The sequence below is a fragment of the Hypanus sabinus genome, unplaced genomic scaffold (assembly GCF_030144855.1).
Source record: "Hypanus sabinus isolate sHypSab1 unplaced genomic scaffold, sHypSab1.hap1 scaffold_768, whole genome shotgun sequence".
In the NCBI taxonomy this organism is placed as follows: domain Eukaryota; kingdom Metazoa; phylum Chordata; class Chondrichthyes; order Myliobatiformes; family Dasyatidae; genus Hypanus; species Hypanus sabinus.
The window spans coordinates 1-27182 of NW_026781619.1; the positions used below are offsets into that span (position 1 = coordinate 1).

At 43.0% G+C, this 27182-nt stretch overlaps 1 non-coding gene across 1 annotated transcript; it reads right to left on the reverse strand.

Annotated features, from left to right (window-relative positions):
* Positions 1-4459: 4459 nt before the first annotated feature.
* trnap-ugg (transfer RNA proline (anticodon UGG)) lies at positions 4460-4547 on the reverse strand. Its single transcript is given in 2 exon segments — positions 4460-4495; positions 4512-4547. It is a non-coding gene; the product is annotated as a tRNA-Pro (tRNA).
* Positions 4548-27182: the final 22635 nt, after the last annotated feature.

The window sequence follows — 27182 nt, forward strand, 5'->3', positions numbered from 1 at the left end:
CTCAAAACAGGAAGTACGTGGAATCCATAGAAAGGGTGCAGAGGAGATTTATAAGGATGTTGCCTGTATTGGGAAGCATGCCTTCTGAGAATCGGTTGAATGAAATAGGCTTTTCTCCTTGGAACAACGTGGGATGAGAGGTGACCTTATAGAGGTGTATGAGATTATGCGAGTCATTGATCCTGTGGATAATCAGAGGCTTTTTCCCAGGGTGAAATGGCTAGCACGAGAGGGCATAGTTTTAAGCTATTTGGAAGTAGGTACAGATGAAATGTCAGGGGTAAGTTGCTTTTTAATGTAGAGAATGGTGAGAGCGTGGAAAGGGCTGCCGGATGTAATGGTGGAGGCAGAAACGGTAGGGTTTTTTTAGGAGAATCCTGGATGAATACATGGGTCTAAGAAATGTAGAGGGCTATGGCTAAGCCTAAGTAGTTCTGAGTTAGGGACATGCTCCACACAGCTTAGGGGCCTAGGGGCCTGAATTGTGTTGTCGGATTTCTATTGTTCCAGGTATCTGACAAACTGGGGTTTTACGGAGCTGCAGCATTTCCTCGTTGCATATGAACATCCGTGCACTTGCATATCAGCTACCTTTTGAGAATTAAACAATATAATATACTTATATCTGAAGTATGATCCGCTCCTTGGTGTCTGGTGTCTTTATGTAAGAGAGCGAAATATTTCTCCGCCTTCTTAGTGGCGACATAAATCCCAAACTCCATTGCATGAGATGTTTCTAATTACTTTGATGACGCAATCCCTGGTGTGGAGTTCACCGCATCAGGCGATAAGACATGGGTGCAAAATTGATTTCAGAGGGAGACACGGATTCCACACTGGCCATGGGAAATCAAGGTTAAAGTGATCGAGATGTTATTTTATCTATTCTCGGCACAATAAACCCACTGTTCAAAGGAAAAATGAAAATAAGACAAATTCATGTGTCCTTAAATTGGGAATTGGGAATTCACATTGTCAGAGGCTGATTGATTTAGAAAGCACCAAATGATGCTGAAGTAGACTTTGAAATGTTCATTTTGAGTTGCAGATTTCCATTTGAAAAGATTGTCTTGATGTAATTGTAGCATCGGCCCTCTAATAAATAAACAGGATTCCAGTTTAGATAGCCTGCAGTTTCAGTCCCGGTTCAGTAAGTTGCTTTCACCGTCGGCCGTAACTCAGTAAATTATCCGAATGCTGCAGGATGGTGAAAGTAATGTCCGTCTCAGAACACCGTAATAGCAGAGTCTAGGTATAGTTGTAAAGTGTACCAGGGACTATACCTTCCCTGCGTAGCATCTCCATCCACTGCCTCATCCACCATCCTTTGGTTCGCCAGCTCTGATCTAAGCAGTCATGTTTCACTTGATCCCAGGCCATCTGACGTTCTGAACGTGTGCACCAGAGGGAACCCGGTCAAACACCTTAACAACTAATACAGCTCAGCATCTTCTTATTTTTCATTTTCATTGAATTTCATTCACGACATGCCCTCACAGATCATGCTGATGGTCCCCAATGAGGATACGTTTCTCCAGGTACCCATAAATTCTGTTTGTAAGAGACTTTTCCAATAGCTTGCTCACTCATGACAGAGGACTCGCTGACCTGTTATTCTCATGACTACCTTACAGTTCATGAACAAAGAATTAGCATTTGCCATTCCCCAAACCTCCCGCGCTCCTTCTGTTGCCAATGATGATGCAAATCTCATGTCCAAAAGCGCAGCAATATCTACGTACGCTTTGTTTAATTACCTGCTGTACATCCCTTCCAGCGTCGTTGGAATTATTTATTTTAGTGTTTTCCCAGTTCCCACCTCGTAATTCTAAGTGTCCCCGTGTCTCAGTTTCGCTGTACCCACATTCATCAATGTGGCACTCACTGGTGAATTTCGAAGCAAAGTATCATTAAGGAGCTTCACTACCTCCTTGCACTGCAGACACATGCCCCCTGTTTTATCGCTGATCTCTCCCAATCTCTATCTCATCATCCCCTGTACTTCACTTACCTTATTGCGGCTCTCCGAGGCTTCCTCATATCCCTTCGAATCCACGCGGATATCAGACCGGCACGTGCTCTCTATATGAAATCCAGACATATCCTGGATTAAAATGGCCACAGCCGCGACTCATAAATGCACTGTGCGGCTGCACAGGGCACTCCTGTACTTACCGTCACTTTCAATAAAGCATAGCGTAGCACATGTCTTCCTAACTGCTCGATGCTTCAGAGTCCTATAAGTCCTGTGGAAGGAGTAGGGTCGGAGAAGTTCACTATTTCTGCCTTTCCATCGATGCTGGCTGATAGGCTTTGTTCCTCCAGCAAGTTATCCGTGTTACTCTTAATTACCAGTAGCTGCAGATTTTCCTGTGTTACCTGTATCCTTGTTTCGTGTACACGGACTCCTTCCACCTTTCTTTATCGTGACCTATTTATTTATTAGCATGCGTTTGTCTAGGGTAAGTCAGCCTCCGGCCTGGACAGACTGAGGTATCTCGGTTTATCTGGACGATGCGTGATGTGTTGCCGGGTTACATATCCGAACCGCAATATATCAGACAGTCCACCATATGCAATTTCGCTTTATAATTCTTAATCTGTAGTTAAAAATAAAAGAAAAAGGGACCTTTTAGTGAAACAATCTGATGTACACGTTGGATCTCACGGCTGCCCATCCATTCAATCCCCATTCGTCTCCTCCGAGCGTTGTCGGCTCATGGATTCTCACTCCAAGTCCAATCCGTCCTGCCGACAAGCGGCTCTCTCCACTCGCATCATCTCCCTTCATCTCTTGCTGACAAAAAGCCCGAGAATACCATCTGTCAGACGCACTGGAAAAAAGAAATACAATACGCCGCTCATTGGATGACACACATTCCAAAGCCCCCGTTATCTCTAGTCTTAACCCAGCCTCTGCTGCTACAGTGAAACCATTACAGTAGTAGTGAAACATTACAGAGAGACCATTACATTAACAGTGAAACCTTTCAGACCATTACTCTCACGTTATTACCAATCTGATTTTCGGTTTATAAGAATGGAGAGGAACATCTCAATTATCATGTCTACATCTGGCGCGCATCTGGCAGATCAACAATCCTGAATGGACCATATCGTAGGCGCGTTGCGTCCTGCTCACTGTTCTCCATCCCACGAGCAACAGTGCAGTTTCATGCCGTCTGCAAATGGGGAATGTGTCCACACCAAGACACGGTAGTGTAGCGGTTTGCGTCAGACTAACAAAGCTGCCGCTGCAAGATCGGGATTCAATTCCCACAGCTAACGGCAAAGTATCTGTTCGTTTTACCCCTGTCCGCGTGGGTTTCCCCCGGGTACTCCGATTTCAACCAGCAGACGAAAGTCGTACGGGTTCCGGTTAATGAGTTGTTGGCATGCTCTGTTGGTTACAGACACTTGAGGGCTGCCCCGGCACAACGTTCGCTGATTTGACTTGACGCAAACATCGAATTTCACTTGATGTTTATACATATATGTAACAATATAAATCTAATGTTTAAATACTGTACTTCAGCTTCAAAGTTATCGCCGTACCATGCAAAAATCTATGCTGGGTACTGAACTCCGCAAAACCGAATTTGTCACTTCCTTCCATCCATCAGAAAGCCCTCATTTTCCTCTTCCCTGCTTCATTCGGCTCATTCATCTAAAATTGCCACGTGTGGGTTCGTATTCATTCCCACAGTCCATGCTGTACTCTATTTACGGAAACTTTCCAAAATCCTTTTGAGTCACAACTTTTGATTGAAGAAGTTCCCCCTTAACTATTTAATATTTCATCCTTTATCTATGACCTGTGGCTTCAACCTCAATGGAAAAGGCTTGCTTGCACTAACACGGTTTATACCCCTCATAATTTCGTATCGCTGGTTTCCTCTAACTCGCTGGGTTTCTCTGTTCCTTTGAGAAACTATGAGATTACGTTTAACACACTCCGTTCTGCAAGAACGTCTGCAAACGCGAAAATATTTGGAAAATGTTCATCTACTCAAACCCAATTATCCATGGTCATTTTCCGTATTTCAGTACAAATTCCTATTGATAGAGCTGAATTTCAGTCATACAGAAACAGAAGACTGGAGAAACAGGGATTAGCCACTCAGTTTATCATCACTCCTTATCCATTTAATTTCTATGCCAAACCAAATCTTTCACCGTCCGCTCTAAAGCTGTGATCTGTAGTCGTCGTCGGTCCTAACCTGAGGGGGGAAAGCTTGCAGGCAGTGACCCACATATACAGCTCTCATAACTTCCTGTACATCTAAATATCTTCCCTCATTCTTCTGTCATTCATTAGTCGTCGTCGGTCCTAACCTGAGGGGGAAAGCTTACAGGCAGTGACCCACATATACAGCTCTCATAACTTCCTGTACATCTAAATATCTTCCCTCACTCTTCTGCGCTCCAATGTCTGAAGTTCTAAAACGTATCAATCAAGGGGCTCGTCCGGGATTTGAACCCGGGACCTCTCGCATGCTCGCAAATTCAGGCCCAAAGCGAGAATCATACCACTAGACCAACGAGCCCGTTCTGTGTTTATGTCATAACACTGCTGCCTCTCACTTTCTTAGTCACCTTTGCCAACGCATCAGGTGGTAATTTTACGTCTAAAGTAGATAAATGACCAAAGTTCAGTGCAAGGCACTGCAGGATCTTCGGCCCAGGATGCTCAGTTCACCAGTGTAGCTCTACTCTGTTGATATTATAACTATTCCCTCCTACAGAGACCATAATCCGCTATTTTCACGACAGCCATCTGTCTATCCAGGTATCTTTTTGATATTCCTATTGTGAAAACGACGAACAGCACATTCCTGCGAACTGTGTGTGGGAACGGTGCGTTCCCAGAACCCACCACACTGTGTACAAAATAAATCTACCTACCTCTGACCTAACCTTTCCTCCACTTATCTTCAACGTATGCCTTCTGCTGTTGTCCAACCTGTCTGTGTCTCTTGTAATCTTATACACCTCCATCACGCTCTGTAGAATCGAACAGAAAAGTTCCAGCTTCCTCAATCTTCCCCCACAAGACGTGTTCTAATCGCGGCAACGTTCTGCTGAACCTGCGGTGCACCTTCTCTAAAGGACTTTTTCGCGCCAGAGAGTAGCTCCGATCACCCATTCTATTTAGTAGCACCACCGCTCCCCCAAGCCCCTTCTATCAATCACCCCACTCACTGAAACACGATGTAAACTATTTAAAGCACATTTCTATCATTTAACGTTGTAAGTACACGCTAGTGTATGTTTTATTTATGCTCATTCTGTTCTATATCCATACTGTAACCACGGCATTTATATAATTAATCATTGATCCTTCATCCCTGATCTTCCCTATTCTGAGACGAGCTGAACTGGACACGATCCTCCAGGCGTGGTCTAACCTGAGTCTGAGAGAGTTACTTAACCTCGCGGCACTTGAACTCAATCTCTGACTAATGAAAGTCAGCGCACAATGTGATTTCAGAACCAGTCTCTCAACCTGCGCCGTGACATGAGTCCAAGGTTGTTCTGGATGTCAAATATAATAGACTTATTACTCGTTGTCGAGACCTAACGGTTAATACTTCTTTTGTTCTCTGTGCAGCGGGTTTTTAGGGGACTGCCCCGTCCCCTTAAAGCAAACAGGGAAATCAAAGAGGTGGGGATCTGGAGAAAAGAGAATGGTTAACGTTGAGGATCGAGATACTGCTCATGCATACCGACCGTTTCATATCTTGCATAACCTGCTGAGTCCATCGGGTAGCTTGACTTTCCGGCAGGCTCCAGTATCTGCCTTCTCCAACATTCCGTCTAAACTTTCCTGTGTTCAGCCATCCACCATCCATGTAACCTCCGTGGAACTTTCAAACATTCTCTCTAGAATTTCATTTCCTGGCAACCCTCAGGATCGATGTTTTATTCTTGCTCGTAATTTAATGTCGCCTCTTTGGATGAACAGCTTTGTTTTAGATGATAAAATAGATTAGATTAGATTAGATGTTTTAGATGATAAGAGGGAGAGATCGAGAGTGAGACCTGCTTCACAGGCGGAAATGAGTATTCCGGAAACGAATATAAGAAATGGGGGACTGTATAGAGGATTTCAGAAAGAATTTCTTTACGGAGAGAGTGGTGGGCTCCTGGACCGCTCTGTCGGGATCATGATAATCACAGATAGGTTAAGGTATTTTAAGGTACTTTTAGATAGGAAAATGTAGAGGTATATATCAAGGAAGAGATTGATCGATCTTGTACTAAGTTAAATCGTCGACATAACGTCATTGGGTTGATGACATGCTCTGTGCTGTACTATTCAATGTTCTATGTTACGGTGCCCGCTCCTACCTATGTCGCACCGTTCCTCTACCTTCCCCTTATGAGCCTACTCAAGTGTTCCTGCTGCTTTCACTTCAGTGTCACAGCTGAATGAGACAGTGGAATACACGCAAGATGCTGGAGCACCAAAGCGTTTAGTGAAAACTTCCAGCACAGGTTTGATTTTTCACAGCATTACAGCTCTCCCTGATCTACATAGAAGGCCATTTCACATTCCTCGGTACGCGAAACCAGCTGCTCAGGACTAACCTACAAATGTTACGAATCTTCAGATGAATTTATTGTCAACCAACGTAATATTCCGCCTTCTGTCTGCTTACATTACCAACTAGTTTAGACTCATCAGAATATTTAATTTATGTGCCTTGTACATTTTCATCAAAATCTTTTTTCTGAACTAAGATACAGACACAATAATCACAGCAGAGATCCACGTAGTACACCACAATTCGTGAGCCTCCCGTCCTGAAAGCAATCTTCCACCATCATCCATAAAGCTGGTGTCGTGTCCAGTTGGCTAGTGCGTCCTATACCTGAAGCTCTCTCCATATCCGGAGTAGCCGTTTATGCAGAGCCACGTTAAAAGACATGCTTCAGTACGTACACTGTCCTACACACATCGATCCTCGAGGGCATCTCTCCAAAGAAGTCTAACAGCTTTGTGAGAGCCGATTTGCTGCGAACACGACGGTGGTGACCATATTAATACCCCAGTAACTTATCCATCACGAATGTCAGGCTCACTGGCTTGAATTTCCTTGGGTTACCTGTGCTTCCCGTAAATGGTACGACATGAGCCGTTCTGCAGGCCTCGCGTACATACCTTGGCCGAAAGATGAAGCAAATGTGGCCGCAAGTGACTTCGTTTTTTTTTTATTTACCCCCGTCTTCTCACAAGATCAGAAGATGCATCGGGTCAGGACATGCGAGTATGTGACACAATGTAGGGTTCATTATAGGAAGCATGTAGAAGTTTCAGAGAGGAGAATGATCGGGATGCTGCCCAGATTATGAGGATTGGCTAAGCGAGTTGTTTGGAGAGAAAGAGGATGTGAGGCCACTTGATGTCGATGGTAAGATGCATAGATCTCTGGATAGCCAGGGAATTTTCCTAGGGCAATGAATTGGATCATTTCTATGTGATATGAGACCCTCTTAAATCGTCCATGCTCTTCGTCACCTTTTTCGAACAACCAGCGGAATTCACGAGAGGCTTTTTTTCCGCTCGAAATTCATGCTGACCATTCCTAAAAAGAGTTCGCCTCTCCAAATTCAGGTAGATCGTGTCTCTGAGAATCAGATGCAGGTAGTTTCCAATCAGTAATGTTGGGATTAAGAACTAATTGAACACTGTGTTTTTCCTGTAGCCTATCGTAACTAAAATCAGAACTTTGGGCACTTTCCGGACTCCAGTACCCCAAGTATTTGGCGATAATACAATTACCTCCGCCTTTGTTCCATTCATTTCTTCTTTAGGTTCCCGGAATGCTCTAGATGCATATGGTCGCACTATACATCTTGTTTTGCCTTTAAGGCGGCCAGCCCTCAACCTTTGCAATGAGCACATGGTTCAGGGCAGGGCCGTCGCCTTCCCTGAATTTTCCCGCTTCCCTGATATCCTCCACGCTAAATGCGGGTGGGAAGTTATCATTTGACTCCACGTCCAACATCTCTGGCTCCACACAGATTACGGCGCTGATCCATTCACTCCTTGATCATGCAGTTCCAGCAATATATTTATATAATCCGGGAGTATTTTCCTCTGCCGTTCTAGATAGATCGATACCGTACCCTATTTTTGCCCTCCGGCTTTTCCTGTTAAAAATCCTCGCCGAAGGATCCACTTGATCCTGAATAACTCAAGCTGAACTACGTTTCCTGTTAAACACAGGGGACTCTGAACTATCGGGCGGAAACGTCGACTGTGTTGTATCCTCCTTTCCAGTCAGACTTTATGAGTTTCTGCAGCATTTGCTATCTGTTACTCGTTATCCTTTTATCCAGACCAGTGTCTCAATATCTCTCGTCAACCAATGTTCCGTACTGTTGCCAGCTATGTCCATCACTCTGTTTGGAACACGAACTACCTGAACTCCGGATATCTCACCTTGAAAAACAAATGTCTCTTTACCACAAAATAAAATTAGCCTCTTCTCAAACATAAACCCTTGCAAATCCCCGCCTAATCGCCCTCAAACTGGAACTGCAATAAATTAGCACCTTAACTGTCGACCAGTCCTAACTTTCTGCAGACCTATTTTCAAGCTGATGGAATTATGTTAACGGGTCGTAAAATGATCTCTTTTTCACTCTCCAATGTATTCGTCCTTAAAGATAAACGATACAGATTAGCTTTATATGTCACATATAATATAGCAACAATTATTGGGTAGTTAGCTGATTGGGAAGCTGTTAAAATTAGCAAAAGCTGGAAATGAGAAATGGAAACCATGCGATAATATCAAATGTATTTTATTTTCAGATATAAAAAAAAATGTTACAAAGACGCGAGAGTATATACATCGGAGCGCTGGAAAATGACAGTTGAATGTTAGAAAGGGGGGAACAAATAATTAATAGCTATCGTGCACCAGTCCACAGTGGAAGATACTAGCAGTATCCCAGATATTCTAGAGTGTTCCGGGTAAGAAGTGACTCAGGTTTCCATTACTAAGGAGGAGCTGCACCGGAAGCTGAATATTCTGAATTTTAAAAGTCACGCGGATCTGATGGATTACACACCAGTTTTCTGAAAGACGCATCTGAAGGGATTGTAGAGTCCGTCATAATGATCGTTCAAATATCACCATAAACCTAAGACATTGAGTTCCAACTTAGGTGGGGAAGTCCTGCTTCCTTTCATCCTGGTTTTACTCCTAATTTAGATATCTGGTTTGCTCTAATTTCCTGTGATTCTCAGTTTCTTTGTGAAAGTGCGTGGTTACATTTTCCAAGCTCTGCTCGGCTAGAATGTCTACAGACGTCAGAGAATGTTTGGCAGACGATTATCTACTCAAATAGTATTTTACATGTCCACTATCTTGATTTCATTTCAATGTTGAGACTATGGCACTCACTACATATGTTACTATAGAGCATATATGTCAAACTCAAGGCCCGCGGGCCAAATCCGGCCCGAGGTGGAATTATATTTGGCCCGCGAGCTAATTACTATTAAAGCTGGCTCCAGCAGTCGAAGCTCCTATGGCGTATGATATGGCTAATGCTGAGTTTATTCAGGTACCAGGTTTTCGGGGTTTTTAGTGTTTATTCGGTTTCCCTGAGTTATTTCCTGAATATCATTAATGATTTTTTTTCTCTATTAGAGCTGCCCGCCGGTATATTGCATGCACCACTAATACTACAAATCCCGCAATTCACTGCCAGTGCATTGCTCGCGCTTGCTTTCCTCTCTCATCAGCATCCATATGGCGCTAGTCACGTGTGCTCAACTTTCAGCTATCCCTCACCCCAAGAATGGCTGAACGAAAGGTGGACTTTGAAAACAGGGATTTTCAAGGCAAGTTGGAGGCAGAGTATATGTTCGCACATATAAAGGGCAAACCTGTTTGTCTTGTGTGCGGAGCCGGTGTGGCTGTAATTATAGAATATAACGTAAGACGACACTATGAAACGAAACACCACGACAAATACAAGCATCTGGGCAAGAAACAGAAGCTCCAGAAGGTAGAAGAGTTGAAAAGAAGTCTGGCGTCACAGCAGGCTATGTTCACAAAAGCCAAAACACAAAGTGAGGCTACTGTGAAGGCTAGGTTTATTGTGGCAGCAGTGATCGCTAAATCAGCCCGGCCCTTTACCGAGGGGGAATTTGTTAAAAACTGCATGATGAAAGTTTGCGACGTCGTGTGCCCAGATAAAAGGCAACCATTTTCAAATGTGAGCCGGAGCAGAAACACCGTTGTTGACCGTGTACGTGAGCTTGCCACCAATCTACAACAGCTGGTGGGGAAGGGAAGAGATTTCATCCCATATTCCCTTGCTGTAGATGAGAGCAGGGACACTTCTGATACTGCCCAATTGTAAATTTTCATTCGTGGAGTGGACTAAAGTCTGTGTGTAACAGTGGAACTTCTGGATTAAGTTCAATGCATGGCACAACTACTGGAAAAGATATCTTTGATGAGGTATCCAGATGTGTAAATATAATGAGGCTGCCTTGGGATAAACTTGTGGGACTGACGACAGATGGAGCGCCCGCGATGTGCGGTCAAAAGACTGGATTGGTGTGCAGGACCCGGGAGAAGATGCGGGAGGAAAACGGAGCAGGTGAGTAGACAGCGTATCACTGTATCATCCACCAGGAATCGTTGTGTGGCAAGCCTTGAAAATGGAACATATAATGAGCACCATAACACGAGCAGTTAACCTCATTAGTGACATGGGTTAAACCACCGCGAGTTCAAGTCGTTTCAGGAACAGTTGGGTTCAGAATATAATGATTTGCCCTATCCCACAGAGGTGCGATGGTTAAGCCAAGGAACATTGCTGAAAAGATGTTTCGAGTTGCGTGAGGAGATCTGTCAGCACATGGAAAGCAAAGGGAAAGACACAACAGAGCTCCGCGATAAAAAGTTGCTCTGTGAAATGGCGTCTCTGTGTGACATCACGAGCCATCTCAATGCGCTCAACCTGCAGCTTCAGGGGCGTGGTTGTGTGATCACAGACATGTACGCTGCAGTGAGGGCTTTTAAAACCAAGCTGCGCCTGTGGGAGACGCAGATGCAGCAAAAAAACTTGAGCCATTTTCCGTGTTGCCAAACTGTGAAAGAGCAGGTTTCTACCGCAGTGTTCCCACATGCAAAGTTTGATGAAAATCTTAGCATACTTGGTGCCGAATTCACACGGCAATTTGCCGACTTTGAAGCCCAAGAATGCAGGCTTGAACTGCTCAGTAATCCATTTGCAGCCTCAGCTGATTTTTTTATTTATTTAATGTTCAATGTTGTTTTAGTAGACAATAACCTAAGCTTTGTTAGTTCCGGGTTAATATGTGTAATAAATTCATTTCAATAAGTTTTGCAATAAACGCTGAACCAGTCCGGCCCTAGACTTGTACCGTGTTTTTTTTTAATTATTTTGCAATTTATTTCAGTTTAAATCAGTTTAAATTTAAATTTACTTTAGTTTAAAGATTGACATTTAAATCAGTTGCATTTATTTCTTATGGCTTTATCTGCAGCTTTTCCGGAGTAATTTCTAATGAAAACAATTTTCCAAAGGCCAACACTCTGTGATTCACATTAGTCTAAGCCAGATACTTAGCATCTCATCTTGGATGCAAGTTCATCAATGTTTGGAGGCAGGCTCTGAGCTGAAGAAATCCTCAGAACTGAGTGAAGGTGTTCATCAGAAAGACGACTCCTGTGTGATGTTTTGTTTATCTTCATCAAAGAGAACAGTTGTTCACACAGATATGTGCTGCCAAACATAGAGAGCATTTGAGCAGCTTGGGTACGCAGCTGGGGCATTGTGTCGGGAATGAAACGTAGAAACTGTGCAGCGCCCACCGAGTCATACTTTGCCTTGAGTGTGTCACTACACTGAAGTTCCATCAGCTCCATTTGTATGTTGGTTGGTGCGCTTTCCACGTCAGCTGCAAATGGATTACTGAGCAGTTCAAACCTGGTAGGACACTTGTAACGCCTGCAGTGATAAGTGCCAGAAAGGAGATCCGTTGGAGGGGATCGTGGACATGGGAGTAACGTGAAACCTGCAGAAATCGCAGACGGGTCTGGGGGCCGTGCAAGTAATTTTACCCTCGTAAGATTCCCGTTGAGGACGGAGGAAGTTACGGAGAAGAAATGCAGGAAGTGCTTTGGGTAACAGCAGGAAGATTTTATTTTCCCAAGCTATAGGAAGTATGTGGAAAACACAGAAAGGTTGCAGAGAAGATTTATAATGATGCTGCCTGGATTGGGGAGCATACCTGATGAGAATAGCTTGAGTCAGCTCGGCCTTTTTTTCCTTGGAGCGACGTTTGGTGACCTGACGGAGGTGTGTAAGTTGATCAGAGGCTTTGATCGTGTGGATAGTCAGAGGCTTTTTCCTAGGGCTGGAATTGCTAGCACGAAAGGGCACATTCTATATGCTTGAAAGTAGGTACAGAGGAGATGTCAGGGGTATTTTTTTTTTTACAGAGAGTGGTGAGTGTGTTTAATGGGTTGGCGTCTACGCTGGTGGATACGGATACTATAGGGTCTTTTGAAAAAGGTATCGATATCTATTTCTCACATTCTCCAGAAAGTGAGGCATAGATGTTGAGAAATATTTACTCTTTCAGGGGCATAATGTCGTTCAGTCAATCGAACGTCAGGCAAATGATTTTTAAAATCAAACAATGAAACTTGCAAAAAATGACGATCACGATATGAAGTAAATGGGAATGCAGGAAAACGACCAATTTTCAAAAGTGAGGATGGTTTTTCAGTATCTTTAAATGGAGTTACATTAGGGCTCGAGCTAAACGGTATATTTACCTGCTATGAAGTGTTGTTCTGCCAACTCTGGAACAAAATTCCAAATGGTGTCTCCCGGTGTATACAATCACTGTCATTCTCATCATGAAAATGCTGATTTTGTACTCGTCAAATAAATACCCTAAACAATTATTATGCTAAATGGCATCAGCTACCACCAGCATTGAAGTACTCGCGGCTCAGTGAAACTTGGCTCTTCCACCTTCAGTAACGCATATGCATATCCTTCATTTTACCGGTTTGAAAAAGTAACTCCCTGTCCTTTACAGGGAACTATTGTGCTCTGCCAAAGCTCGGAGTTGTTACTTATTTAGTGCACGTTGTACAAGCTAAGAAAGAGACGAATTATTTATATTTTTCAAATTAGCAGCTCAAGTTTCGTGCCAAAGTAGAATCTGCAAGACCCATTTAAAAATGTTATAAACGGTAACTTATTTGCGCCTCTGGCTGCGGGCCTGTCGTACTCTACCTGAAAGCAGCTCATCCACTATTATTTCCCTTCTGACGCTCAGCTCTTATCGGTGGCTCCGAGTAACTGTTTGTATCGGACAGTGGCAAACCCTGCTCCGGCGCTTCGACAGATGGGCTGAACCAGGTGAGTGCAGCCGGGAAACACAAACACCTGTGAGTTAGAGATTTGCTTAACCCAGCATGTGCAGACTGTTCCCGGACTCGGCGGATGCGATCGACTATATGATCAAACACCCCAGAAGGCGGTGCAGCAACGCTTCATGGACAGCGAAGGGCAAAACAAGGTACAAAAAGCGTCATGAATATCCGCCACAGCCCAGGAAATCTCCAATCTTGAAGCTTTTTCCTGCCATTGGATCAAGCATCTTGAGGCCGAGAAAGTAGAACTGCCTCGGCACAACGGATTTTTTCACTGTGAAATTCATCCCTCAAAAGTTAAACCATCGTCGGAAACGACGGACAATCAACACCGATAAAAAAAAAGGAATTAGAAATAAAAGAAGAAACAAAATCAGCTCGGACATAACCCATTGATATTCTTCCAGTATTTTACCTTGCACGATTTTAACAATCATTTCAAGTATACATCCGTTTGCTCGTTCTGATTCTGCATATTCCATGGAAATTGTCAGCACGGCTATTTCAAAGAAAGACGTTTTCTGTTCATTGCCAATGGGGGCATATGAATTGACCATTAGATACTGAAATAGATATATAGATTGAGAAGGAGAACACCAATGAAAATCTGATTCTCTCTCTCGGCTGTGGGGAGTCAAAAGGTGTTATTTCCTTGCTTCCAAAGAATCCATAACTGCAATGAACAGGACTGTCACAGGTCTACAAGAACATCACTGACCACACGGTGTTTTCAGTGCTTATTCTGACATGTCAGCGACCACGTGGATAATGTCTCTGCTTGTCCAGATCGACCAATTCTGCAACGTTACTATCACATCCCATTCGGTCGCAGGATCTCTCACACAGAGAGTATCACTGATTATTCAGAAACATCTCTAAGTCTGCTGGTAACGTAATTGCTTGTCCAACATCATGATGTACGCAGCGAAAGCAAGATGTATGACCATTAAACCATATTAATATCTCTCTCTATATAAAAAAAATGTTCTTTAGCTGAAACCACACTACCAGTGATGATGCCTTGCAATCAATGATGACACTGTCGCTGGATATCAGAAGATATTGGTTATGTATTTATTTGTCAATGCCCGCTCCCTTGCAGCAAATAAAATAAAACGCGAATTCCAGTCTGCAGAATCAAAACTGCACATGTCTAATTATTAATGACATTTATAGTAGCATGCACAGCAGAGGATGGCTATGTGATGTGAACAGAATACCCGTGCAACTTATCGTTCAGAGCGGAGAGTTAGAAGCTCAACGTACCAACGAGTGGCTGAATCATCAGTGAACATAAAGACATTTAACCTCGGCTTTTGTTGTTATTTTCATACTCATATCAGGTGTGACCCATCGGATAAGGAGAAATATTCACTGTATTTTTCGATCATCATATTAGGCCATGTTTATATTTCCGGGCACACACACATTTTTATTTTTGTCTATTTAAAATAAATTCAGTGCTGTTTATTTGCAAGTCCTGGTACACACAAATATTTAGTGGGTTCGCGGGTAAAGAACCACAATGACAAAAATGGATGCAGCTTGTTTTCAGTAGGTTTGGATAATGGAAATCGCCGGGGGAAATGAGAATGGCGAGCTTTCATCACCTTTACACAACTGACATGATTTCCTCTGATGTCTCATACCACCAATAAAATGGTGAATATAATTTTTAAAATACCCGTATACGTGTAAACATACGTTAGGTATTCTTAAACTTTGGGGAAAAAAACGTCTTTATGCGGCAAATAAATGTGTAAGCATTCTGATGTTTCAAGCAGATGGTGTAGAACAACAAGAGAGAATTATTGTACATCACTAGTCAGATTAATTACAGTCAAGGTGAGGTGTAGTTAACCCGTTACAGTTCGGAACTAGCAGAATTACGAGATACGTTCAGTTATATGTTTGTGTACAATAAAATTGAGACTTTTTAAAAAGACATTGAAATATATATTTTTTAACAAATTGTTCAAATGAGACAAAACTTTGCAAGTAACAGAATAAAACGGTCTCTGCAGGATGATCTGTAACCTAAAACACAACCGGATGAATATAGACAACCTCTAGAAAGTGAGCGATGAAAACAGGTGGAGGAAAGATCCCCTTTTCGTTCAGCTCTTTGCCTTTTCCGCCTGCCATTTCCCAGCTTCCGACATATTTTGTCCTTTGTAAGACCTAACGGAGTTTGGTACATTACAACGAAGTCCTCTCACAAACATTGTCTTGACCATCCGTTCAAAGATAAATCTGGACTCGTATGTGGATCCGGGGAACAGAATCGGATGTTGTATAAACATATGCCGCTTGTATTCAGTGGCTAGAAGTAATGGTCTGGGATTCAAGAAGTGTTTTCATTGAATCACTTACTGTGCAATGATTGGTAGAGTTTGATATTGTACAACCGAAGTTTACTGTGGTTTCCTGTCATGAAGAATATTTTAATTGCTACTTTTCCAGAACAATTAGTGCGCACATTCTGACAATGTCATTGCTGACCATGGTGATGACGACATTGATAATCCAGGCCCATCACTGACCAGACTAATAATACTGCATTGCCTCCGCTGACAAGAAGTTTAGGGAGAATCATTTACTAATGGACATTGATTTAAAGTGACGAGAGAGAATTAATAGGAAGTGGAGAAACCACTTTAACATATTATGTGGGAAGGTAAATAGAAAGAAGTACCCGAGAATGTGTTTGAGGGAAAACACTTTCAGAACATTCAAAATGTATTTGGACAGTCCATGGATAGGAATCCCTTAACGGTATAAGGTCCAGCGTGCGGCAAATGAAGATAGCTTAGATGAAATGAACCGCTTGGGCCGCCGTTTCTCCATCACGTAACTAAGACTGTTTACTTTAAGAACGAGAACATGAACAACTTCTGTGATTCTGTACCTGAGTTGTGCTTCATTTCTGATTCTCGGCACTTGCAACAGTTGCATTTCTGTGATCTTTCATGGAGGGCAATTTATGCAAAATCACAACATTCACATGAGTTTATTTTACTTGTCAATATATACAAGGTCAGTTCGAAGCATGAGACTGATGCATTGGGATAAATCCTGTCCTCTTAGACTACTGGTTTGTATCCATGAAAGCAGCACCAGGTGCCTTACTCCAGAGTCCTCACCCCGGAAATGGATACTGCTTCCGACGACGACGATTCAGATGTGTGGCTCCACTTTCCGTTCGCTAATTCCCCAATACCGGAAGTAGAGGCTCCTGGCCCTTCCTCTGCTGTTGAAGAGGAGGGAGGGTGTTGAGGGGCAGAATGAGATACAGCCGGCATTGGGGGAGAGAGAGTGGAGGAGCAGACTGAGGTACAGTCGGCAGTGGGGGGGGGGGGGCGAGAGAAGTTGGAACTTGCACACGAAACAGTGGGCTCTCGGGTGAAGAGGGAACCAGTGAGGGTACAACAGGTAGACCTGGGATGTCCCCCGGGGTGTCTGAGCCGGAAGGGTCGGCAGTGGAGGTACGGAGGTCTCCGAGAAGTAGGGACTCCACGGAGCGATTGACATATGCAGCACCGGGAGAACTGAATGTTGTGATCTCTACCGCCCTGCGAAGTTATGTCACTGTTTTCTGCACCTTGGTTGGGTTTCGTGTCTTGCAACATTCTTTGGGGAACTCTGTGAATGTCATGAGGGCATGGCTTTTTGTTGCTGGGTGAAGAGAGTAGGGAGTTTCTTATTTTACTGCGTATGTTAATCAAAACGGCTTCTTTGTTAAGTTAAAGTAGGAATGCTTTCTGCTGAGAGAGTGCTTTCTCTCGCAACCTGTTTGGGTTATACTTACTGATAATGAAAATTGTATTCATTTGTTAACCAATTGGGATAGATGTTAGTCTTACTTTTGTGTCCGCGAGCTGTTGTTGGCGGGTTTTGGGGGAGTTAGAGAGGAGATCTCGAGGAAGGCGGACGGTGCTGGATGCGCACTGGTCGACCGCCGAGGTTGGTCTCAAGCGCTCGGGTCGTGGAGGTCGGAGAAGATTGAAGAGCGGATTCTAGATCTAGTTGTCAAGTGTACTGAAGATTATACCTTCATTGAAGGTCATCTCCACACACTGCCTCATCGGCCTTCCCTTGGTTCGCCAGTGCTGAATCTATGCAGCCTGGACCCACTAGATCCCAGGCTATCTGTCTTTGTGAATGCTTGCACCAGAGTTAAGCATCATAACAATTAATATTCCAAAACTCAACTGTTCTGCCTCTTTCATGGAAATTACTCTGGCTCATAAGGGACGACCTGTCCTCACAAAACCATGTTGTCTATTCCCAACCAGAATACGTTTCGCCAGGTACTCATAAACTCTGTCTCTAAGAACCCTTTCTTATAGCTTTCCCACGATTGAACTCTCAGAAATGCATTAGATTTCTTGAGAAAAAAAGAGGAATATATTTGCCATTATGGTTAGGGTTCGGTGATGACGCAAATGTCATGTCCTAAACCGCAACAATATCTTCACTCACTTTCTCGAAATACCTGAATTACAAAGCTTGTAGCACCTGGGAAAGATATATTTTCATTTTTATTCCAATGTTCCAGCTTGTAATTCTAAGCGTCTGCATGCCCCGGCACATCTGTCCTTTTACCCTGTATTCATATTCATCAATGTCGCACTCTCGGGAGAGAATCAAAGCAAAGTATCAGTACGGACCTTCACTGCCTCCTTGCACTTCAGACACATGCTTCTTCTTTCATCGCTGATCTCTCCCACTCTCTATCTCGTCATCCTCCTGTTTTACACGTACCTGAATGGGACTTGAATTCTCATGTCCCCTTCGAACTCTAATAAGTCCATAGCCCTGCCTGATCCTTTCTTCTCACGCTTTTATTTCTTCCTTCTTCTTGAAGAGGTGTTCCTTGTCTCTTAACAACCAGGGTTACTTCAGGGGCAATCCGTCCCCTGCCAGAATTAAACAAGACAATACTGCATCCCAATCTAGTGTTCCATTAACTATCTCAATATTTCCGTTGTGCATTTGAAGTAACAAAGCACGTCCCATATTCCACTAGCAAGTTCCTACCTTATAGCATCAATTAAATACATTCCATACTGTCTCCTCCTATCCCAGTATAAGGTATCCGTAAATTTCGAATAGCTGCGCTCTTTCGTTCTGAAATACTGATCCGCGGAGAGATCTGTTACCTGATCTGTTTCACTTTCCAATACTAGATCTAGGATGGACGGTTCGCTAGTCTGCCTGCCCGCTCATTGTGATAGGACTCCTTCCGGACGTAACCGAGAATTTCTGTCACATCTAAACTTTTGTAAACAAAGGAAACGCCCATGAATAGGAGTGAAGTTTAAGCTGTCTGCCACAAAAAGCTGTGTAAAAATGGTACCTGTCCAAAATCTATCTCCCGATCTGTCACTTTTTGTGTGTTTTCTTTTCGTTTTGGTGATGGGAGCCCTGTACAGAATATTCTCAAACGAGTGTTTCTTCCCTTCTTACTTCTGAGTTTCACTCACGGTCTATTATCGTACAATCCCGTCACAGTGTCCTCCCTTTCCGCAGCGGTGAAACTATCACACTCTCCCTGTGTTGACAAGATGTTCATTTAAACTCTTTTTCCCGCCTATAAACATTTTGAAACTTCTGTCCCCCGAGATGTCGGGAAGTCATTCCTTCCCTGGTGATTGAATTGACATTATTTCCTCCACATATATGAGAAATAAAAGTGTTTAGGTTACATCTTCGTCTAAATGTACATCTAAATGCTAATCATTCATAATAGATTAATATCAATGGAAAAGTCAATGTAGCATAGGAAACCATTCGAATTAGCGTGAGTTAATCATTCTGATGGCATGGTGGCTGAAGCTGTCCCGGAGACTGTTAGTCGTGCTTTCTATGCTGCATTACCGTTTCCCGGATGATTGAAAAGTCTCTGTGATAGTTTGGAATCCATTTATTTCAGGATGACTCGGGACACGAATGTTTGAGTATATGATATAATTTCCACATCTACTCCTTTTGAAACCGTTTTATTCGAAAGCTGCACTGAGTTGTTATTGGAGTGGACATTATCTACATAGATGACCATTTAATGTAAACACATACTTCATTCCTTTCCTCAGTTCCTTTCTGAATTTTCTCTGAGTCAGTGTATAGATACAAGTATTGGTGCACATACTCAGAATTTGCAACATGAACCCAAATTGCTGTAGTATATATACCGGGGAACTCAAATATTTGTCCTCAAAAAAAAAAGTTTTCCGCTTGCCATTTCAGAGAATGAACTACATAGGGCATCCAAAATAATATGAAATTAGATGATATAGCAAACAACAGAATCATCGATTTTCTGCGGTTTTCAATCTCGGCATCCTTCTGATTATCACAGCTGTTTCGTAGGCCTCTGCGGACTCTATTTGCCGCAATGATATATCTTACTGTTAACCCATTGAAAACTAGAATTAAGCCAATTGGTAGCAACGGTACCAGTAATTGCTACCAAAATGCTATCCAGTAATTCTAATCCTTTCCACACGGGTAAAATAGCGTATTCATCTGTGAAGGCGCAACGCCAAGGTATGTTGTCAATCATGACATAAGGTTCAATGGCGAAGTAAAACGGGGCACTTCTCCCGCAGCTCACTATAACCACCGTCACCATAATCACCGTAGCTGTTCTCTCAGTGCAGTATCGTTGCCCGAGCTTTCGACAACATATTGCGATGAAACGATCGAAGGTAAAACTGACCGTAAACCAAACAGAACAGTCCCTCGTCACAAGAAAAAATACACCAATAACGGCGCATACAGGAGTGATGAGCAAGGGTCTGGAATAAATGTAGACATTGTTGGTCTGTTGCACAAAAGCGAAAACTATAACCACCATCAGATCCGCTGTTGCCATTCCAACCAGGTAACGGATGATGCTTTTGGAGAGTCCGCATTTTCCCCGAGATAGGATCACAATCGCCGTTAAATTAACTACAAGAAATTAGAAACAAAACAGGATTCTCGTTAGCTGCAACTGTCTGAATGCCTATCATTCCTCCAATACTATGCACGGTATGTTTTCTGGAAGTGTAAAGCAAAGGTTCAATGTGAGCCTGCTCCATTGCTAGACTCCTACTGGGGAACAACAATGGACAGGCGACTTTCCGACAGTTTCGAGCGAGAAATCTGATATCCACGACTCACCTACCGGTCGATCGCTCTAGAAAACATCACCATAAGCAACGGCATTTCCATTATAAGAAGTGGAACAGCTGAAGTGATTATTTGTAGTGAAATTCAGGAGGTTTACAGCATAAGTCATAATTTAGTGACTTATGGAAGAACAGATCTGCGTGACGATATTCGACTGGACAGTCATTGGAAAAAGCTGCCGATCTGGAAAAGCGGCCACTGTCGCTGCAGAAAGCTGAGCAAGGCCCAACTATGAAACTATCGGCAAAAACATATTTCACAACAGAGAAGAAAAAGCATCGTATCTGGAAAATAAGGAAACTGAATTAAAAAGAAATATCAGATGCTTGAATTCTCAATTCTGGAAACAGAATTCAGGCGATGGTACCATCTTTGGTGTTCTCCGAACAGCGCAGCAGAACAAAACCAAGAGGACTGCGCTATACATCGAGTGCCCAGCTCCAGTATCTTACCAGGGACACCGATCGCTACAAGTGTAGGATAGAAAACACCCGCGATGTAGTAAATTGTTGGATATCCCATATTCCGTCTGAAGCAATGTTCCGGTGTACGGAAAGTTCCAAAGGTTCGTATGGACCGGTGATCTTTTTTACAAGGTTATATGCAATTTAGCATAATTCCACTGAGGCAGTTAGTGTGGTTATCACATAAGTCTCATTAGGGACAACCAGCTACACAAACACATCTATTATTTTTTTTTTCACTCTGTCATAGTGCCATGAATTCGTATCCCCAAGGCTGTTAAAAGTTTTTAGGTTTTAAAGGTAAATTAACATGAGCGTTGCCAGTTTAATTTCCAAGGCACCAGGCTTCAGCTGTTCAAATGAGACATCTTCTTATCTGTGTTGTTTCTAACAAAGACAATCATCCCGAACAAATAATATCGACAATCACCTTCCAAGAGAATAATTTTGACACATCGGCGGAGTGCACTCGCTCCCAACGTTGGGATCGGGACAGTAGCTCGGCAGGTGAAATGGAGTACACGTTATTGATAGGTTAAGATAGGTTCATTATAGGTTCATTAGGTTCATTATTTCTCGCTTGTTCTAGTCACTTCCGGTCATTTGAATGACGAAAGTCACAATAATAGCTTGTGGCATGTTTCACAAAATGTCCTACGTATGTTATTCTAAGCAGATAAACGACGTCGAGAACAATATTCCAGGGACATTTCATAATAAAAATTTACGCGCCCATACGACTATATCTGCGGCATGTGAACGGATTGACGAACGTTCTTCTCTGGATTAGCAGAGAGTAGATGGTTGATTGTTTGACGGTGACAAGTGTATTGCAGGGATTGGTGTTAAGCCCGCTGTTATTTATCATGCATTTTAATGACTTAGATGTAGCAAAATGAATCAGAACAATAATTAGGATGAATCTTAGATTGTGGGCGTTGTTCCAGCCAGACGCTCTATCCAAGTTTGTAGCTTGATGTTGACTGCCAGGAAAATGGGTTGGAAAATGGCGGACGGAATTTAATCGAGTCAAGTATGAGTTCGCCAGCATTGTGAGGAGAGATACAGCAGTTTAAGAAGCACATTAAATTGGTGGAATTTAGTTTGCAGAAGGAGACCTGGGAATACAGATCGATAATGTCAGGGAAGCAGCGTCAAGGGTAGATCGGCTTGTATTGATCTCCGATCACATTGACCTTCACAATCAGTTCATTGAGTACAGGCGTTTTTACGTTAGGATGAAGCTGTACAGCACAACGTAGACAGAATATCGGTTTACAATATCAATTATCTTCAAAGTGTGCAGCAATGATTTGAAAGCAGGAGTTCGCGAACTGAGGACAAGAGTTTGAATGAAGTGTTGAATTGAAATTTATTCCCTTGACGGCAGGACAATGAATGGAGATCTTACAGAAGTATACACATTTGTGAGAGTTACTGAAAGGATGGTTGCTCGCAGATTTCCCCAATTCTTTTAGTGAATCTAAGACTACTTCATAGTTGTGGGGTGAAAGTTGAAATATTCAGGAGAGGTGCGTGCTAAGGCGGACTCGTTAAGAGGGTCGAGGAGTGTAGAAGGATCTGCCAGTGTAAGTGGTAGATGCGGATTCAATTGTATCATTACAGGGAAGGCTGTCTATTTACGTGCATGAGAGACGGACCTGGACTGCAGGTAAATGCGACGAAGCGAAAGATCAGAGAGGGAAGATCAAGATGGGTGAAAGAGCCTACTTCTTTGTAGTAATAATCTATAACTTCATGACTATCTCTGTCCAATTTCTCCATTCAGTGTCTTCTGTCTTTCACTTCGAACCTCAAACCCTGCCTCCCATATAACCCCCTACCTTAAATTCCTAGTAGTCTCTTAAACTTCACTCGTGTATCTGCCTCCGCCATTGACTCAGGCAGCGATTTCCACGCACCAACCACTCTCTGAGAGTAAAGCCTTCCTCTAATATCTCCCTTGAACTTCCCTCCCCTTACCTTAAACACTTGAACAATGCAAATCACAAGAAGTCGTCCTAGTCATGGACGACGTCAATGCAAAAGTTGTTGAGGGAAGAGAAGGCCATATTGTTGGAGACCAGGGATTGGGAGAAAAAAAACGAAAGAGGGGAATATCTTATATCATGGTGTAAAACAAACAATCAGATTGCCACCGACACTTGGTTTAAACAACATCCAAGAAGGAAATGGACATGGAGAAGCCCAGATGGGAAGAACAAAAATTAAATCGATGACATAACAATCAATAACAGATTCTTTGGGAGCGTCCACATACCAGTCATTTGCAAAATAAAGATGAAGATGAGAAAATTAAAGAAACTAAAAATATCAGAGCTAATGAATTATCAACAACTACAAAACACCCATCATCTGAAAACAGAATACACAACCAAGGTGAAACACCGTTTTCAGTTGCTGCAGGATGAAGGAGGCAAATCTTGCTGGGACATACTGATGAAGCTGAAAAACAAACCATCCCACGAAAAGAGCGGAAAAGGAAGAAGAATGCTCAGAGATAGAAACGCTCCAAACACTGAAGCAAATGTGATGCACAGTAAGATTAAAAAACGAACGTGGAAGTTACCTTGCTCAGCAATTTGATGCATCGAAGCAAAAGACGGTAACTTAATTTTGAGCAAAGACGAAATCCTAAGCAGATGGACAGGATATATAAAAGAACTTCTTGATAACCAAAGAGAAAAAAAAAACTGTACATAAAGAAGAATCTTGAAGGAATTAACATTCTAAAATCAGAAATTTAAACAGCTATAAACATGCACAATGTATGACAGAGCAGCTGGTCCAGACATCATCGCTATTGAAATGATCTTGGCCTCAGAAGAGTTTGGAATAGGGAAAATAACAGAAATGGCAAATGTAATCTATGATCATGGGGAGATACCTGATGATTTATTTAAATCAATGTTTATCACACTTCCAAAGAAAGCGGGAGCAACAGTCTGTGATATACATCGTACAATAAGACTGATGAACCACATGGCACAAACTATTCGCAGAGTAATCATGATGTGAGCAAAACTTTATTATAAACGTGAAATCAGCAAATAACAATGCGGCTTTGTGGAAAACGCTGCAATTTTCATGCTACGAATAATCTGTGAAATTCCACTCACCAACCACTCACTGAGTGAAAAACCTTCCTCTAATATCTCCCTTGAACTTCCCGCTCTTTACTTTAAAGCCATGTGGTCTTGTATGAGCAGTGGCGCCCTGGGGAAGAGGCGCTGGCTGTCCACTCTGCCTATTCCTCTTAACATCTTGTACACCTCCATCATGTAACCTCTCATCCTCCTTCTCTCCATCGAGTAAAGCCCCAGCTCCCTTAACCGCTGATTGTAATCCATACTCTCTGAACTAGGCAGCATCCTGGTAAATCTCCTCTGTACCATTTCCAAAGCTTCCACATCCTTCCTATACTGAAGCGACCTGAACTGGACACCAAATGTGCTCCAAATGTGGCCTAACTAGAGTTTTATACTGCTGCATCATTACATCGCGTCTCTTAAACTCTATCCGTCGACTTATGAAAGCTAACACCCCATAAGCTTTCTTAAATACCCTATCTACCTGTGAGGCAACTTTTAGGTTCTGTGGACATGTACACCCAGATCCCTCTCCTTCTAAACCCTACCCAGTATCCTGCCATTTACTTTATACTCTGCCTTGGAGTTTTTCCTTCCAAAGTGCACCACCTCACACTTCTTCGGGTTGAACTCCACCTGCCACTTCTCAGCCCTCTTCTGCATCCTATCAATGTCTCTCTGTAACCTTTGCCAACCTCTCCGCTATCTACAACACCACAACCTTCGTGTCGTCTGCAAACTAGTCAACCCACCCTCCTCATCCCACATCCAGATCGTTAATAAAAATCACAAATATAATGGTCCCAGAACAGATGCTTGTGGTCACCAGTAGTCACAACCCTCCAATCGAATGTACGCGCTCCACCACGACCCGCTGTCTTCTGCAGGCAAGCACATTCTGTATCCACCTGGCAAAGCTACCCTGGATTCCATGCCTTCTGAATTTCTGAATAAGCCTACCGTGTGGAACCTTGTCAAAGGCCTTATTAAAATCCATATAGATCACATCCACTGCATTACCCTCATCTATATGCCTGGTCACCTCCTCGAAGAACTCTATCAGCCTTGTTAGGCACGATCTGCCCTTCACAAAGCCACGTTGACTGCCCCTGATCAGACCATGATTCTCTAAAAGCCCATAGATCCTATCTCTAAGAATCTTTTCCAACAGCTTTCCCTCAACAGACGTAAGGCGCACTGGTCTATAAGTACCTTGACTATCCCTACTACCTTGTTTGAACAAGGAGGCAACATTCGCCTCCCTCCAATCCTCCGCTACCATTCCCGTGGACAACAAGGACATAAAGATCCTAGCCAGAGGTTCAGCAATCTCTTCCCTTGCCTCATGGAGCTGCCTGGGGAATATTCCATCAGGCCCCGGTGACTTATCCGTCCTAATGTATTTTCACAACTCCATCACCTCCCCTCCCTTAATATCAACATGCTCCAGAACATCAACCTCACCCATATTGTCCTCAAGGTCATGAAGTTCCCTCTCAGTGGTGAATACCGATGAGAAGTACTCATTGAGGACCTCGCTCACTTCACAGCCTCCAGGCACATCTTCCCACTTTTATCCCTAATCGGTCCTAAATTCACTCCTGTCATCCTTTTGTTTTTCACATAATTGAATAATGCCTTGTGGTTTTCCTTTACCCTACTCGCCAAGGCTTTCTCATGCCTCCTTCGTGCTCTTCTCAGACCCTTCTTAAGCTCCTTTCTTGCTGTCCTGTATTGCTCAATAGACCCATCAGATGCTTGCTTCCTGTACCTCATGTATGCTGCTTTCTTCAACCTGACTAGATTTTACACTTCGCTTGTCACCCATGGTTCCTTCACCCTGCCATTCTTTATCTTCCTCACCGGGACAAATTTATCCCTAACATCCTGCAAAAGATCCTTAAAAATCACATTAGTACATTTCCTTGCAAAAACATCATCCCAATTCACACCGACAAGTTCTAGCCTTATAGCTCATAATTTGCCCTTCCCCAATGAAAAACGTTGCCATCCTCTTTGATGCTATCCTTTTCCATGTTAATACTAAATGTCGGAGAGCGGTGTTCTCTGTCCAACAGATGCTCACCCACTGACAGATCTGTGACCTGACCCAGTTCATTACCTAATACTAGAACTAGTATGGAATTCCTCCTAGTCGGTCTGTCGACATACAGTGACAGGAATCCATGGTGGACACACTTAACTAACTCTGCCCGATCTAATCACTTGGAACTAATCAACAGCCAATCAGTATTCGGGAAGTTAAAGTCACCCGTGATAACAACCCAGTTATTTTTGCACCTTTCCATAATCTGCCTCCCAATCTGCTCCTCGGTATCTCTATTGCTACCAGGGGGCTATAGAATACCCCCAGTAGAGTAACTGCCCCCTTCCTCTTCCTGACTTCCACTCATACTGACACAAAAGAGGATCATCCACATTACTCTTCTTTCTGCAGCTGTAATAGTTTCCCTGACCAGTAATGCCACACCTCCTCCCTGTTTCCTCCCCTCTCTATCTTTTTTAAAGCACTGAAATCCAGGTATTTTCAGAATCCATTCCTGCCCTGGTGCTAGCCAAGTCTCTGTAATGGCTACGACATCATAATTCCATGTACGTATCCAAGCTGTCAGTTCATCACCTTTGTTCCTGATGCTTCTTGCATTGAAGTACACACACTTTAGCCCTTCTACCTTACTACCTTTATACCCTTTATTCTGCTGCTTTTTTCTGAAAGCCACTGTATACGTTAGATCTGGATTTATAACATGCACTTCTTTCACTGTTCTATCGCTAAGGGTCGCACACCCCTTACAAATTAGTTTATACCCTCCCGAACCATGCTAACAAAACTACTAGCAAGGATATTGCTCTCCCTAGAGTTCAGATGCAACCCATCCAATCTGTACAGTTCCCACCTGCCCCTGAAGAGATCCCAATGGTCCAAAAATCTAAAACCATGCCTCCAGCACCAACTCCTCAGT